Source organism: Schistocerca americana, chromosome 2, assembly GCF_021461395.2.
Source record: "Schistocerca americana isolate TAMUIC-IGC-003095 chromosome 2, iqSchAmer2.1, whole genome shotgun sequence".
In the NCBI taxonomy this organism is placed as follows: Eukaryota; Metazoa; Arthropoda; class Insecta; order Orthoptera; family Acrididae; genus Schistocerca; species Schistocerca americana.
The window spans coordinates 61,642,661-61,659,680 of NC_060120.1; positions in this window are offsets into that span (position 1 = coordinate 61,642,661).

A 17,020-nucleotide genomic window follows, 5' to 3' on the forward strand; every position below is an offset into this window, starting at 1 on the left:
CTTTTAATATCTCTCTCTATAATTGGGAAGTTAAACGTATGTTTAGAGACTGGTATATTCAGCAGAGTATTGTAGATTAAATTCTATACAAGACAATACTGGTTAATACTGACAATAAATCTGTATACTTATCACCTTCAAATGAAAGTGCTTATATGACGTTTCTGGAGACTGGAAATCTACTCTGTAGGATCAGCATGGGTTTCGAAAAAGACGATCATGTGAAACACAGATCGCGCTATTCGTCCAAGAGCCTCAGAGGGCCATAGATACGGGTTCCCAGGTAGATGTCGTGTTTCTCGACTTCCGCAAGGCGTTTGATACAGTTACCCACAGTCATTTAATGAACAAAGCAAGAGAATATGGACTATCAGACCAATTGTGTGATTGGACTGAAGAGTTCCTCGATAACAGAACGCAGCATGTCATTCTCAATGGGGAGAAGTCTTCCGAAGTAAGAGTGATTTCAGATGTGCCTCAGGGGAGTGTCGTAGGATCGTTGGTATTCACAATATATGTAAATGACCTTGTGGATATACGGTCGCAGGTTCGAATCCTGCCACGGGCATGGATGTGTGTGATGTTCTTAGGTTAGTTAGGTTTAATTAGTTCTAAGTTCTAGGCGACTGATGACCTCAGAAGTTGAGTCGCATAGTGCTCAGAGCCATTTGAACCATTTGAACCTTGTGGATAACATCAGAAGTTCACTGAGGCTTTTTGCGGATATTGCTGTAGTATATCAAGATGTTGTAACAATGGAAAGTTGTATTGAAATGTAGGAGTATCTGCAACGAACTGACGCATGGTCAGGGAATGGCAATTAAACCTCAATGTACACAAGTGTAATGTGCTGCGAATACATAGAAAGAAAGATCCTTTATCATTTAGCTACAAAATAGCAGGTCAGCAAATGGAAGCAGATAATTTCGTAAATTATCTTGGAGTAGGCATTAGGAGTGATTTAAAATGGAATGACCATACAAAATTAATCGTTGATAACGTAGATGCCACACTGAGATTCATTGGAAGAAGCCTAAGGAAATGCAGTCCGAAAATAACGGAAGTAGGTTACAGTACACTTGTTCGCCCATTGCTTGAATACCGCTCACCAGTGTGGGATCTGTAGCACATAGGGCTGATAGAAGAGATAGAGGAGATCTAACGGAGAGCAGCGCGCTTCGTTACAGGATCGCGTAAGTGTTACGGAGATGGTAGATAAACTCCAGTGGAAGACTCTGCAGGAGAGACGCTCAGTAGCTCGGTAGGGGCTTTTGTTGAAGTTTCGAGAACATACCTTCACCGATGAGTCAAGCAGTATCTCGCTCCCTCTGACGTATATCTCGCGAAGAGACCATGAGGATAAAATAAGAGAGATTAGAGCCCACACAGAGGCATACGGACAATCTTTCTTTCCGCGAACAATATGAGACTGGAAAAGTAGAGAGAACCGATAGAGGTACTCTAGATACCCTCCGCCACACAGAGTCAGGTGGCTTGCGGAGTATGGATGTAGATAGAGATATTAAGAAAATGTACATATATCTATAAAAATCACCGGAAAATCTGCAATGACATGTCTTCCATTGATAGTTCTATTCCTCTTAAGCCACATATCAAGAGAAATTTGGTGACATATTCTTAGAAAGCTTTCTTCTAGCAGGCAAGTCTTGTGCCAATACTCAAAATTTAATTTTCATGTTTTATACTGGCCACATAAAAATTACATTTATACTAAACCGACGGAAAATAATCGCAACATTGAAAAAACAATTAATGCAAAATAGTGAAATTTCGGGGACACATTTGTCTAGGTAACATATTTATGTATTAACACTGCAACATCACAGGATAATGTAAGCGTGAGATAAGCCATTGCCAAAGATGTGTTTGAATTCTTAAGGGACCAAACTGCTTAGGTCATCGGTCCCTAGACTTACACACTACTAAAACTAACTTACACTAACTTATGCTAATAACAACATACACACTCCTGCTCGAGAGAGGACTCGAACCTCCGACGGTAGGGGCCGCGCAGTCCGTGCATGATACCTCCAACCACGCGGCCACTGCGGGCTCAGCCATTGCAGATATGAAACGCTGGTACAGTAATAACGGGCGTAGCCACCAGGATACTGAATGCAGTCATGCAAACTAGCATCCATTGTGTCATACAGATGCCAGATGTCAGCTTGTCGGTTGGAGTTCCATGCCTGCTGCACCTGGTCTGGCAAAACAGGGGTGGCCAATGTTGTTTGTGGATGACCCTGGAGTTGTCTGCTGATGATATCCTATATTTGCTCGACTAAGGACAGACTTGATGGCTGAGCCAGCCAACGCAAAATACCGACGCTCTGTAGAGCATCTTGGGTTACAACAGCGATATGTGAGCGAGCGTTAACCTGTTCGTGAACGTCTGCACAACATGTCGAATCGCCAGACAGACATAACAACTAGCGTGCTCCTGCTGTCATACGAGATCGCACCCCGACCATAACTCCAGGTGTGGGTCCAGTGTGGTTTTTTGCAGCCCCTTAACTGGTATCCTTTTCACCAACACACAGCCATTACTGTTACCGAGGCAGAGCCAGCTTTCGTCAGAAATCACAACGCACTTCCAGCCTGCCCTCCATAAGATCTCGCTTGACTCCAATGAAGTCGCAATTGGCGGTGGTTTGGTGTCATTGGAATGCAAGGTACAGAGCATCTGGCTGGAAGCTGTCCTTGAAGTAACCGATTTGTAACACTCTGTTGCGTAACTGTGCTGCTCACGTTGCTGCAGATGCAGTATTATTCACCAACTCCAAACGCCGAGCATAGTGGAATTCCGTTTCAGTAGCGCCATGTGGCCGTCCGGGGTCGGTCTTTTTGCGACCGTACATTCTCGTGACCGCTGCCGCCAGCAGTTATGTGCAATGGCTTCATTCCTGCCATGTAATTTGGCAATACCGCAGAAGGAACGTCCAGCATCTCGTAGCCCTATTACATGAGCCCATTGAAACTCAATGGGGCAATGGGATCTTTGTTGTGTTAAAGGCAGTTTTCATTGACATCAAGTTTAAAAGAGCAAACATTATAGCCATCGAAAAGCCAGGGAATGAGGGAACAGCTGCAGAACACTTCCGTCCAGTATCTCTACTTCGTTGTGCTTACAAGCTATTGGAAAGAATGATTCTAAGCCGAATCCAAGATCAAATTAATGCTATGATACCACCTGAACAAGCTAGCTACAGACCTTATAGAAGCTTCTGTGAACAAGTGCTCTCTTTGACTACTCACATAGGATCTGGATACCAAAAGAAACTTAAAACTGGAGTAGTGTTCATTGACCTGTCAGCAGCTTATGACACAGTGTGGCGCGAGGGCCTATTATTGAAATTTTGAGAGCAATACCTTGCAAAACTCTAGGCAACCTCTTAAGTAACATGTTAAGCAATAGGCGGTTTAAAGTACATCAACGAGAAGAGAAAAGCAGATGGCATGTACTCAATAACGGATTCCTTCAGGGCTCTGTTCTTGCTCCAGTGTTACTCAACCTCTACACAGCTGACCTGCCGAATTTGACCTGCCGAAAATTTCAATATGTAGATGACCTGGAAATTTCATATCAGAGTGAAGATCTTTCTGAATGTGAAGAACACCTAACGAACAGCCTTACTAAACTTTATGAGTATTTTGGCATATGGCGACTGAGACCAAATATTTCTAAAACCGAGGTAAGCCTGTTCCACCTCTGTAATCGCCTTTCATCAGCAACGATCGGTCCACAGTTCGGCCCTCTTGGCACAGCCAGAAACAACGAAAGCCCAAAATACCTGAGAGTCACTCTGGACAGAACTTTAACATACAAAAAACACCTTTCCAACTTGGCCAAGAAGATAAACACGAGTGAACCTTGTGAAAAAGCTGGCAGGCAGTACGTGCGGAGCAACCACATCAGTTCTCTGAGGAGCATCCCTTGCACTGGTATACTCTGCACCAGAATACTGTGCACCAGTTTGGCTCCGAAGCACCCACGTAGCGAAAGTAGACGTCCAACTGAACTCAGTTATGAGAGTAATTAGTGGTACAGCCCGGTCTACACCTACTTGCTGGCTACCAGTGCTTTCAAACATCAGTCCACCACACCTCCGTCGAAAGGCTGCTCTTTACAACCTCTGTCAGCAAGTTTCTGAAAACAACTCGAGCCCTCTTCATGACGATTTGCTATCACTGCCCAGGAAACGCCTCAAATCTAGAAGACCAGCATATGAAATGGGAGTCCAAATGCTGTTCACAGGATTCGACCAGGACGTAGAGTGGAAACATGAGTGGGAAGCTACATGAACCCGAAACCACGAACTTGTAGACAATCCAACAGTTCCAGTTCTAGGCTTCCACCAACCAAGAGAGGTGTGGGTGCAGTTAAAGAGATATCCGACCGAAGAGGGTAGGTGCAAATACAACATGCACAAGGGGGGCTTTTGAAGTGACAGTGTGTGTGACTGTGGAGACACCCAAACAATGAGCCACTGACTGTCCAATGCGACCCTTTCCTGGTGGCATTGTGAAGCTCCATCAAGCATACCACAAGGCACTCCGCTGGATCGAGTCCCATCAACATCCGAGTGTAGTCTGAGCCGTTTTAAAACTAGTGCACTATATATTATTTCACACACACACATTGTATATATATATATATATATATATATATATATATATATATATATATATATATATATACAGGGTGAGTCACCTAACGTTACCGCTGGATATATTTCGTAAACCACATCAAATACTGACGAACCGATTCCACAGACCGAACGTGAGGAGAGGGGCTAGTGTAATTGGTTAATACAAACCATAAAAAAATGTACGGAAGTATGTTTTTTAGCACAAACCTACGTTTTTTTTTAAATGGAACCCCGTTAGTTTTGTTAGCACATCTGAACATATAAACAAATACGTAATCAGTGCCGTTTGTTGCATTGTAAAATGTTTATTACATCCGGAGATATTGTAACCTAAATTTGACGCTTGAGTACCACTCCTCCGCTGTTCGATCGTGTGTATCGGAGAGAACCGAATTACGTAGGGATCCAAACGGAACGGTGATGGACCTTAGGTACGGAAGAGACTAGAACAGCACATTACGTCCACATGCTAACACCTTTTTATTGGTCTTTTTCACTGACGCACATGTACATTACCATGAGGGGTGAGATACATGTACACACGTGGTTTCCGTTTTCAATTACGGAGTGGAATAGTGTGTGCCCCGACATGTCAGGCCAATAGATGTTCAATGTGGTGGCGACCATGTACCGTGTGTACAGTGATGTGCCTACAACCCCAGAGGATATGAAACAACGTATTGTGGCAGCCTGCGGCGACATTACAACAGATGTACTGCGGCGTGTACGACATTCATTACGCCAGAGATAGCAATTGTATGCAGCAAATGATGGCTACCACATTGAACATCTTTTGGCCTGACATGTAGGGACACACTCTATTACACTCCGTAATTGAAAACGGAAACCACGTGTGTACGTGTACCTCACCCCTCATGGTAATGTACATGTGCGTCAGTGAAAAAGATCAGTAAAAAGGTTTTAAACATGGCTGCAGCAGCAACTGTTGAAATTCTTCACGATAATGGATGACAGCCAAAAACAGTGGCAGGATAAAAATTTATTAAAATTCTTGACCAAGGTTTCGGTACATATAAATATACCTTCATCAGAAGTAAAAAATCTAAAATTACATCATGCAATGGAGATTAATAAAACAATTATGCCAAACGCGTCGTCAATAATTAAGACATCTTCTCCATAGTCATGTTGTACAAATGGAGAAGATGTCTTAATTATTGACGACGCCTTTGGCACAATTGTTTTATTAATCTCCATTGCATGATGTAATTTTAGATTTTTTTACTTCTAATGAAGGTACATTTATATGTACCGAAACCTTGGTCAAGAATTTTAATAAATTTTTATCCTGCGACTGTTTTTGGCTGTCATCCATTATCGTGAACAATAAAAAGGTGTTAGCATGTGGACGTCATGTGCTGTTCCACTCTCTTCTGTACCTAAGGTCCATCACCGTTCCCTTTGGATCCCTACGTAATTCGGTGCTCTCCGATACACACGATCGAACAGCGGAGGAGTGGTACTCTAGAGTCAACTTTAGGTTACAATATCTCCGGATGTAATTAACATTTTACAATGCAACAAACGGCACTGATTACGTATTTGTTTATATGTTCAGATGTGCTGGCAAAACTAACAGTGTTCCATTTAAAAAAACGTAGGTTTGTGTTAAAAAACATACGTCCGTGCATTTTTTTATGGTTTGTATTAACCAATTACACTAGCCCGTCTCCTCACGTTCGGTCTGTGGAATCGATTCGTCAGTATTTGATGTGGTTTACGAAATATATCCAGCGGTAATGTTAGGTGACTCACCCTGTATATATTTCTTTGTTTTCCTAAATGTGTATTACTGTAATTGATGCACACGATAATAGTAATTGACATCAACCCACCACGTTCAATCTCAAAGCTAACCAACGCTCACGACCGTTGCAGCGTGTATTTAAAGCAAACCTGATTTGCAACCTCACAGCGAGGCTACTAGCGCCACTCTTGTGCGACTGGCATGAAGTCTGAACAAATACCATCTTTCAAGCATAGAAACACGCCCATCAAATTTAGTTTATGTCTCACAACTACTTCTCCGTGTTGCGATTTCCTTTCTTTTTTTTCATGTGTATATATGTTGCTATATATTAGAGAGATTAGGCTTCTGTCATCGTTCTTCTTTTAACGTTTGAGTTATTGTGGTGAGATGTGATTGTATCTTTCTGGACAGATGTGGGAAACCTTAATTGCATCTGCTGTTGTACATTTTTCTTCATCAGTGAATGAAACAAACTTACTTGGTTGCCTACCAGATTTCAATCTGTATCTGAAAGGGAAGCACACTCCACTCGTCCCCCCCCCCCCCCCCCCCCTCTTCTTGTGCTTCCACTCTTTCTGTCACGCAATGGACAACAGTTAACGTTACAAGAAATTATTTGTGGTCCTGAGTGGATAGTTGAACAATTTACACCTGCATCATACTTTATTTTTACCGCAGTATTTTACTACAGTTGCTGCATTGTGCTAAGCCGCGCGGGATTAGCCGAGCGGTCTAGGGCACTGCAGTCATAGACTGAGCGGTTGGTGCCGGCGGAGGTTCGAGTCCTCCCTCGGGCATGGGTGTGTGTGTTTCTACTTAGAATAATTTAAGTTAAGTGGTGTGTGTAAGCTTAGGGACTGACGTCCTTAGCAGTTAAGTACCATAAGATTTCACACACACTTGCTGAGCCCATCCGCATCCAGATGGCAGCACATGGTAGTGGATGGCACGGTGTCCCGTCGGTCTTGCTCAGTTCTCGGTGCCTTAGCGCGGAGCTACTTATGAACAGCACAGGTACTGCTAACTCTTTGCCCTTCGGACTCTCTCTGTGTATCATTTGAAATGCACTGACGTTTGTAAGAACTAACCATTTCCTGAAGGGTTTCATTCATTTAAAAATAATTTTATTACACTGTCGGTTTTATGAGCACAGTTTTGAAGATATTCTCTGGCACTCACTTATTGATAGGGTCATGTGGTGCTGTTAGAGTAGTACATCCACTATTCCTGAGGTGTAGAAACTGTCATTGAATAGTGATGGTGGTGAGGGCAGAGGAGGGATGGTTTCATCAGCACTGTAAGACATTGGTAGGTAATGATCATCGTGATGAATTCAGGGCTTGAATAAATTCTCAATGAATGGTCTGTAGCGTCATATGTGTTGGTAATATGTAACTTACCTTTGCAACCGTTTGTTGAAATATCTTTATATTTTTAAAATGCACTGTACACTGTGAACTGTGTATGCCATGTATAATATGTGTGACTCCCTACATAAGGGGAGAATTATTTTCTTCTACTTAGGATCCACAGCTTCAATAAATCTGAAGAATGACATGAAATCCGTAAGCAGAAGCTCCTTCAAAATCAGCCATTATCTAGTAAGGTAGATCCATCAGTAATTACAATTGTTCAAAAGGCTCTATGAACTATGGGACTTAACATCTGAGGTCATCAGTCCCCTAGACTTAGAACTACTTAAACCTAAGGACATCACACACGTCCATGCCCGAGGCAGGATTCGAAACCGCGACAGTAGCAGCAACGCGGTTCCGGACTCAAGCACCTAGAACCACAGGGTCACAGCGGCCGGCTCAGTAATTGCAGAACTGAGAGTGGCTACTTTGCAGTAGAGTCACCAGAAAAATGCAGCAACCCACGCAGCGCAAAAATCACACCTGAAACTGTCACAGTATACGAAAACGCACTGGAAAATAGTAAATGAAAACCGTGTATGATTGTAGCAGATACTACTATTTTCTATATTCAGATTCAGCCACAATGTACCACGAATTAAGAATCAGCTCCATGCACCGTTTTTAGCTTATCTTCGTCTGCCAGCTTTTATGTTGTAACAGTGCCTCCTGAGTTCATTACTCAGTACCGTTTACCAGCCCGTCTTTTTAGTTCTTCTCCCTGTTTTAGAACCCAGCATTTTTCACAATTTATCTAAAGGCATTTCTATCCAGTATTTTTTCCTCTAAGAGAACTATATATTTATGATCTTTGTCACGTTCCAGAAACCAGCACAACCTTTTTCCCTCTACGCTTATGAAATTTCAGATTTCCTTTGTTGTAAGATCATTGAACGTTCAGAAGATGTGCCCATAAAAGAACAATTTTTTTTTTATTTGATGATGTTCTTAGATTTATAGTTCTGTGCACTTCCACATTTGATCTCAAACATATGAGCCCTTCTGCTGCCTAAAATATTTCTTAACATCTTGCGTTTTCTTTTGACAGATATATCGATAAATCACCCTCTGTTTCTGCAAGTCTCCGAAGTACATAATTCTTCTGGTCTGATATCATTACCTTAGTGCGGGTCTGCCCCGGTAGCTGAGTGGTATTAGCTGCCCTCTGTAATAAAAAACTGAGTTACTCGATCAACAACGAACTTCTATGGACGTCTTACGACGTCCGCCCCGAGCAAATGCAACGAACAAAAGCGAACAAAATGAGATTAAAAAAAAAAAAAAAAAAAAAAAAAGTGGTCAGCGTGACAGACTGTCAATACTAAGGGCCCGGGTTCGATTCCCGGCTGGGTCGGAGATTTTCTCCGCTCAGGGACTGGGTGTTGTGTTGTCCTAATCATCATCATTTCATCCCCATCGACGCGCAGGTCGCCGAAGTGGCGTCAAATCGAAAGACCTGCACCAGGCGAACGGTCTACCCGACGGGAGGCCCTAGCCACACGACATTTCCATTTTTATACCTTAGTGCTCAGAGACATATCATCAAATAACTTTTTCGTCAGGTGATTACGCTGTGTCCAGTTTGCAGAAGCTAAGACTGATCGCTTCCTGTTCTTGTTGTTATCGATCTGGCCTTCAGCCCGAAGACTGGTTTGATGCAGCTCTCTAGGCTATTCTATCCTTTGCAAGCCTCTTCCCCTCCAATTGCAACCCACATCCTTCTGAACCTGCCTAATGTATTCATATTCTGGTCTCTGTCTACAGTTTTAACCCCCCCCCCCCCCCCCACAGACACACACACTTCCCTCCAGTAGTAAGCTGGTGATTTCTTGATATCTCAGGATGTGTCCTGTCAACCAGTCCCTTCTTGTAGTCAAGTTGTGCCACAAACTTCTTGCCTCCCCATTTCCATTCAGTACGTCCTCGTTAATTACATGATCTATCCATCCACTTTTCAACTTTCTTTTCTAACACCATATTTCAAAAGCTGCTATCCTCTTCTTGTCTGAACTGGTTATCGTTGACGTTTCACTTCCACACCTGGCTAAATTCCATATAAATACTTTCAGAAAAGGCTTTCTGACATCTAAATCTATAACCGATGTTAACAAATTTACTCTTCTTCAAAAAAGCTTTTCTTGCTGTTGCGAGTCTACAAATCAAATCCTCTTTACTTCGGCCGTCACCAGGTATTCTACTGCCCAAACAGCAATACTCATCTACTACTTACGTGTCTCATTTCCTCATCTAATTCCCCAGCATTGCCTGATTTAATTCGACTTCATTCCATTACACTTGTTTTGCTCTTGTTAATTTTAATATTATAACCTCTTCTCAAGACACTGCCCATTCCCTTCGACTGCTCTTCCTTGTCCGTTGCTGACTCGGCGAGAAATGCAATGTCGTCGGTAAAACTCCAAGTTTAGGTACCATCTCCCTCAAGTGTAATTCCTTCTAAATATTTATCTTTGGTTTTTCTTACTGCTTGTTAACCGTATAAATCGAATAACATCGCGAATAAGCTACATTCCTATTTTATTCCCTTCTCGATCAGTGCTTCTCTTTCATGCCCTTCGACAACACCCCGATCTGATCTTCGTGTACTTCATGCAATATTTCCTTCTAACTTACTTTTCCTTGCATAGCCCTCCTGTACAATGAAGTGACAAAAGTCATGGGATACCTCCCAGTACCGTGTCGAACCTCCCCTTTCCCGGCGTACTGCGGTAACTCGACGTTGTGTAGACTCAACAAGTCAATGGCAGTCCGCTACAGAAATATTGATCCATGCTGCCTCTATAGCCCTCAATAATTGCGGAAATATTGCCTGAGCAGGATTTTGTACACAAACTGACTTCTCGATTACGAGTCATATATGTTTGCTGAGATTCACGTCAGTCGACCCGCGTTGCCAGATCTTTCGCCCTAATGGTCCAGAACGTTCCTCAAACCAATCAAGAACAATTGTGGCCCAGTGATATGGCGCATTGTCTTTCATAAAAAAAATATCCGTCGTCGTTTGGGAACAAGAAATCCATTAATGGTTGCCAGTGGACTCCAAGCAGCCGAACATAGCCATTACTGGTCAATGATTAGTTCAGTTGGACCAGGGGATCCAGCCTATTCCATATGTCCATATGAGAGCACAGCCCACACCGTTACGGAGCCAGCAATTGCTTACGTCTTTGATCCATGGCTGCGTTCGGTCTGCGCCACACTCATAACCTACAACTGGGATCCATCTGACACGCCACGGTTTTCCAGTCGTCTAGGGTCCAATCGATAGTGCTACTAGTGCAGAGAGGAACTGCAGGCGATGTCATCCAGTTACAAGGCACTCGTGTCGGTCGTCTGCTGCCGTAGTCCACTGATGCCAAATTCCCCCCACTCCCTTCCTCCCCACATTGTCCTAACTGATACGTTGATTTCTTCGGTATTTCACGCAGTGTTGCTTGTGTGTTAGCACTGACAACTCTACGCAAATGCCGCTGCTGTCGGTCGTTAAAAGAAGGCCATCGGCCTCCGCGTTGTCCATGGTGGGAGGTAATGCCTGAAATGTGATACTATCGGCACACTCTTAACACTCTGGATATCGGAATATTGAATTTCCTTAAGATTTCCGAAACGCAGTTCTCCATTCGTCTAGTTCCAGGTACCATTCCGAGTTCGAAGTCTGTTAGATCCGTCGTGCGACAGTAATCAAGTCGTAAACCTTTTCACATGAATCACATGAGAAAAATCATAGCTCAGCAAATGAGATGCCCTTTCATACCTCACGTACGCGATACTATGGCCATGTGTATATCTCGTGACTACTGTCACCTCAGTCTAAGTCTCTCAGTGTTCTGTCAAATTCTTCTAACAGTATCAAGTCTCCCATGTGATCTTCATGTACTTTCTGTAACACTGCATTCCGTATTTGCCTTCAATCTTTCATCATTCCTTTCTCCGCGTAGCACTGGTTTTCCATGGCAGCAGTTAATTTTCATACTGCCCCTTTCCGTTCCTCCAACAGGCGATATCTATCTTTGCACTGGTTATGTCCACTTCAGTATCGTTACACCTGTTCACTAGCCATTTTTGCTCAGTTTTTTTGCACTTCCACGCAATCTCATTTTTTGACCTTTGCATTTTTGTATTTCCTGCCTTCGTCAATGGAATTCAATATCTCTTGCGATATCTAGTTTGTCCTGTGCCGCATTTGGAGATATATATGGGGGGAGAGGGCAAATAAAAGTGGCCTGGAGATCAGAGTTCTAGGGTACAAAGAAACAAAGCACAGGAAAAGAAATACAGTGCAAATCTGATTAAAGCAAATCGTTGAATGTGACCACCATTCATTTCGTGGCCCTTTTGGGCCCTGGTCCGAAAGTTGCTACCGGCCGGGGTGGCCGAGCGGTTCTAGGCGCTACAGTCTGGAAGCGAGAGACCGCTACGGTCGCAGGTTCGAATCCTGCTTTGGGCATGGATGTGTGTGATGTCCTTAGGTCAGTTAGGTTTAAGTAGTTCTAAGTTCTAAGGGACAGATGACCTCAGAGGTTAAGTCCCATAGTGCCATTTTGAACCAAAAAGTTGCTGAAGGCCAATCGAAGCAAGACTACTGAAATTGCTGCAGTCTAATGCTAAATATTCTGCTGCAGTTCTTGAAGATTATCAGGGTTGTAGCTATATACCTTAGACATGAGGCCTCCCCATGCATAGTAATAGCACACTGACAGATCATGTGTCCTGGGTGGCGAAGTCGGGTCGCAACTAGACTGACCTCAGCTAGCAACTCTATCAGGAACGAAGATTGTGAAAATATGCTCCAAACTTCGGGGGGTACGAGTAGTTGCTTCATCCTGTTGGAAGTAGCTGTGGGTCTTTTCCCCCTACGTTAATGCTGCCACAAATGGTTTCAAAATCGTATCCATTAGTCCGGGCCACTTTTATTTCCTTCACCCAGTACAGATGTTTACTTCAGTCGATGTTTGTAACAGCCAGACTCAAGCCTAATCTACTTAAGCGTTGTCTCTGAGGACTGTAATTGGGTCTGCATGGTAAGCAGTGTGTGGCATCCCCCCGAGCAGAAATTTACGTAAAGCTCGCGTTGACTCACCAAACTCTGTATGACGACGAGTCCCTCGCTCACGCACGACTGTCTTCATCAGGAAGCGCAGCCGCAGGCCGCAGCGAACCGCCAGGCAGCCGGCAGTCGGCAGTGGGCGCCTGGAGCGAACAAGTTACACACTCACTCACTCCAGACGCAGGTAGGGCGGCCCGCAGTTGGCAGAGCCAACCATTCTGGCAGCCGGAACGCGTCTGCGAGAAGTGGCGGCAGAGGCGCCGAGAGAAACACAGGCGCTCGGGACGGCGAGATAAATGGATCAGAGGCGCAGTCAATTTCCAGGGGCAAACAGGCGCGCCGAACGCGCTGTTTGCTCTGCGCGGGGGCAGCCTGGCGTAGCGGGCCGGTCCTCGGCCCCCGCCGGCAGGCCTGGGCACACATTAGGTAATTTCCCGCTCCTCCAGGACACGCGCCAAATCATTTCCGGCGACCACACGTCATGTGGATGCTTCACCACATTTTCATTGGCTTTTCGGCAGATATTTGCAAATTAGAGCAGTACAAGGAAGTACAAAAATGTTCATGGAAATTGAGGGAAACAGGAACTCAAGCCACGTACCGATGAAATGAATAAGAAGTGCAGGGAAGCTAAAACGAAATGGCTGCACGAAGAATCTCAAGAAATTGAAGAAGAAATGACTGTCGGAGGGCCTGACTGAGTGTATATAATAATCAATAAAATGTTAGATGAAATTAAGGGCAACGGCGGTAGAGTTACGAGTGCAGTGGTATTATCACTGTTAAATGTAGAAGAGAGAGCCGTCATGCGGAAAGAGTACACTCATGGACCCTATTAGCCGGCGGACTTACCTGATGACGTGATACAAGAAGAGACAGGAGTCAATAGAGAAGAAATAGGGGATCTAATATATGAATCAGAATACGTGGGGCCCTCCAAAAGAAATGCACACTATTTTTGTAAAAATACAGTTTTCATTCTGAACATGTGAAAGTTTTACAGTGTGTAGATACATCCTTCACGCTTGTTTTCAAACTTAGTTCAACCTGTTCCCGTGAGTGGCGCCGTCACAGCATGTCTTCAAGATGGCTGCTACACATGACGTTCGTCAGAAGCCACGTGCCGTCATAGAATTCCTATGCTGTGAAAACGAGACAGTGGGAAACATCTACAAGAGGTTGAAAAAGGTGTATGGAGATGCTGCTGTCCATAGCAGTACAGTTAGTGGGTGGGCAAGCAGGTTACGTGATGAAAGAGGGCACGGCAATATTGAGGATTGTCCTCGCAGCGGCAGGCCTCGTACTGCACACACTCCAGACAATGTGCAGAGAGTTAACGAATTGGTGACTGCTAACAGACTCATCACAGTGAACGAATTGTCACGCTACGTTGGGATAGGGGAAGGAAGTGTTTACAGAATACTGAAAGTGTTGGCGTTAAAAAAGGTTTGTGCCAGGTGGGTTCCCAGGATGTTGACAGTGGCTCACAAAGAAACAAGAAAAACGATATGCAGCGAACTTTTGGAACATTCCATGAATGGTGGAGACGAATTTCTTGGAAGAATTGTGACAGGTGACGAAACATGGCTCCATCATTTTTCGCCAGAGACGAAGAGACAATCAATGGAGTGGCATCATGCAAATTCACCCAAGAAAAGAAAATTCAAAACCACACCTTCTGCTGGAAAGGTTATGACTACGGTGTTTTTCGATTCCGAAGGACTCTTGCTAGTAGACATCATGCCAAGAGAAACCACCATAAATTCTAATGCATATGTGACGACACTGAAGAAACTTCAAGCTCGACTGAGTCGTGTTCGACCACATCGGCAAAAGCAGGATGTTTTGTTGTTGCATGACAATGCACGGCCACAGGTCAGTCAAAAAACCATGGAAGCGATCACAAAACTCGGATGGACAATGCTGTAACACCCGCCTTACACTCCTGACCTGGCTCAATGTGACTATATCTCTTTGTGAAACTGAAAGACTCTCTTCGTGGAACAAGGTTTGAAGATGATTACTACCTTTTGCACGATGCCAAACAGTGGCTCCAACAGGTTGGTCCAGAATTTTACCGTGCGGATATACAGGCGCTGGTTCCAAGATGGCGTAAGACAGTTGAGAGGGATGGAAATTATGTGGAGAATTGAAAATATTGTTCCTAATGGTGTATCTACACACTGTAAACTTTCAGACATGTAGAATAAAAAAATGATTTTAAAAAAATATGCATCTCTTTTGGAGTGACCCTCGTATATAAGAGCTTTGGAAGACATAAAATCAAATAAGTCGGAAAGAATAGATAACATCCGATCTGAGTTTCTAGAATCACTACAGGAAATAGCAACAAAACGACTATTCACGTTGGTGTGTAGCACGTATGAGTCTGGCGATATATCATCTGACTTTCGAAAAAACATGAGCCACACGATCCCCGAGATCGTAAGAGCTGACAAGTGTGAGAATTATCGCACAATAAGCTTAGCAGCACATGAATTCAAGTTTCTGACAAGAATAATATACGAAAGAATGGAAAAGAAAATTTATGACGTGTTAGATGACGATGAATTTGGCTTTAGGAAAGATGAAGTCACCAGACAGGCAGTTCTGTCTTCGCTTCTGATAATGTAAGCAAGACTGAAGAAAAATAAAGATACGTTCATAAGATTTCTCGACCTGGAGAAAGCGTTGATAATGTAACATGGTGCAAGGTATTCAAAATCCTGAGAAAAATTGGGGCAAGGTACAGGGAAAGAAAGGTAATACACAGTATGTAAAATAACTAAGACAGAGCAATAAGAGTGGAAGACCGAGAGCGAAGTACACGGACCAAAAAGGGTGTAAGAACTTGCCCCCCTTCTAATAGCCGTGTACCGCAAGTCTCTAGAGGAACGGAAGGTTCCAAATCATTGGAAAAGAGCATAGGTAGTCCCAGTCTTCAAGAAGGGTCGTCGAGCAGATGCGCAAAACTATAGACGTATATCTCCGACATCGATATGTTGAAGAATTTTAGAACATATTTTCTGCTCGCATATCATGTCATTTCTGGAAACCCAGAATCTACTCTGTAGGAATCACCATGGATTCCGGAAACAGGGATCGTGTGAGACCCAACTCGCTTTATTTGTTCATGAGACCCAGAAAATATTAGATACAGGCTCCCAGGTAGATGCCATTTTCCTTGACTTCCGGAAGGCGTTCGATACAGTTCCGCACTGTCGCCTGACAAACAACGTAAGAGCCTACGCAATATCAAACCAGCTGTGTGGCTGGATTGAAGAGTTTTTAGCAAACAGAACATAGCATGTTGTTCTCAATGGAGAGACTTCTACAGGCGTTAAAGTAACCTCTGGCGTGCCACAGGGGAGTGTTATGGGACCATTGCTTTTCACAATATATATAAATGACCTTGCTAATGTAAAGTGGTGCAAGGTGTTCGAAATCCTGAGCAAAATATGGCAAGGTACAGGAAAAGAAAGGTAATAGACAGTATGTACAACAACTAAGAGAGAGCAATAAGAGTGGAAGACCGAGAGCGAAGTACATGGAGCAAAAAGGGTGTAAGACAAGGATGGAGTCTTCCACCTCTGCTGTTCCATCTATACGTAGGAGAAGCAACTAAAAAAATTTTTTTTAAATTTGTGGTAAGATCTTAAGGGACCAAACTGCTTAGGTCATCGGTCCCTAAGCTTACACACTACTAAATCTAACTTTAACTTACGCTATGGACAACACACACACCCATGCCTGAGGGAGGACTCGAAGCTCTGACGGGGGACAGCCGCGCGAAGAAGCAATTACGGAATAACGGAAAGCGTCAAGAATGGGATTAAAATTTAAAGTGAAATGATGTCAGTGTTAAGTTTCGTTGATGACATTGCTATCCTCACTGAAAATGAACTAGAATTACCTGATCTTTTGAACAGAATGAACTCCCTAATGAGTGTAGAATGAGGACAGATATTAAATCGAAGAAATAGGAAAGTAATGAGAAGTAGCAGAAATGAGAACAGCGACGAACGTAGCATCTGACTTGGTGGTTACGAAGTACATGAAGTTGAGGAATTTTGCTACCTAGACAATAAAATAACGCGTG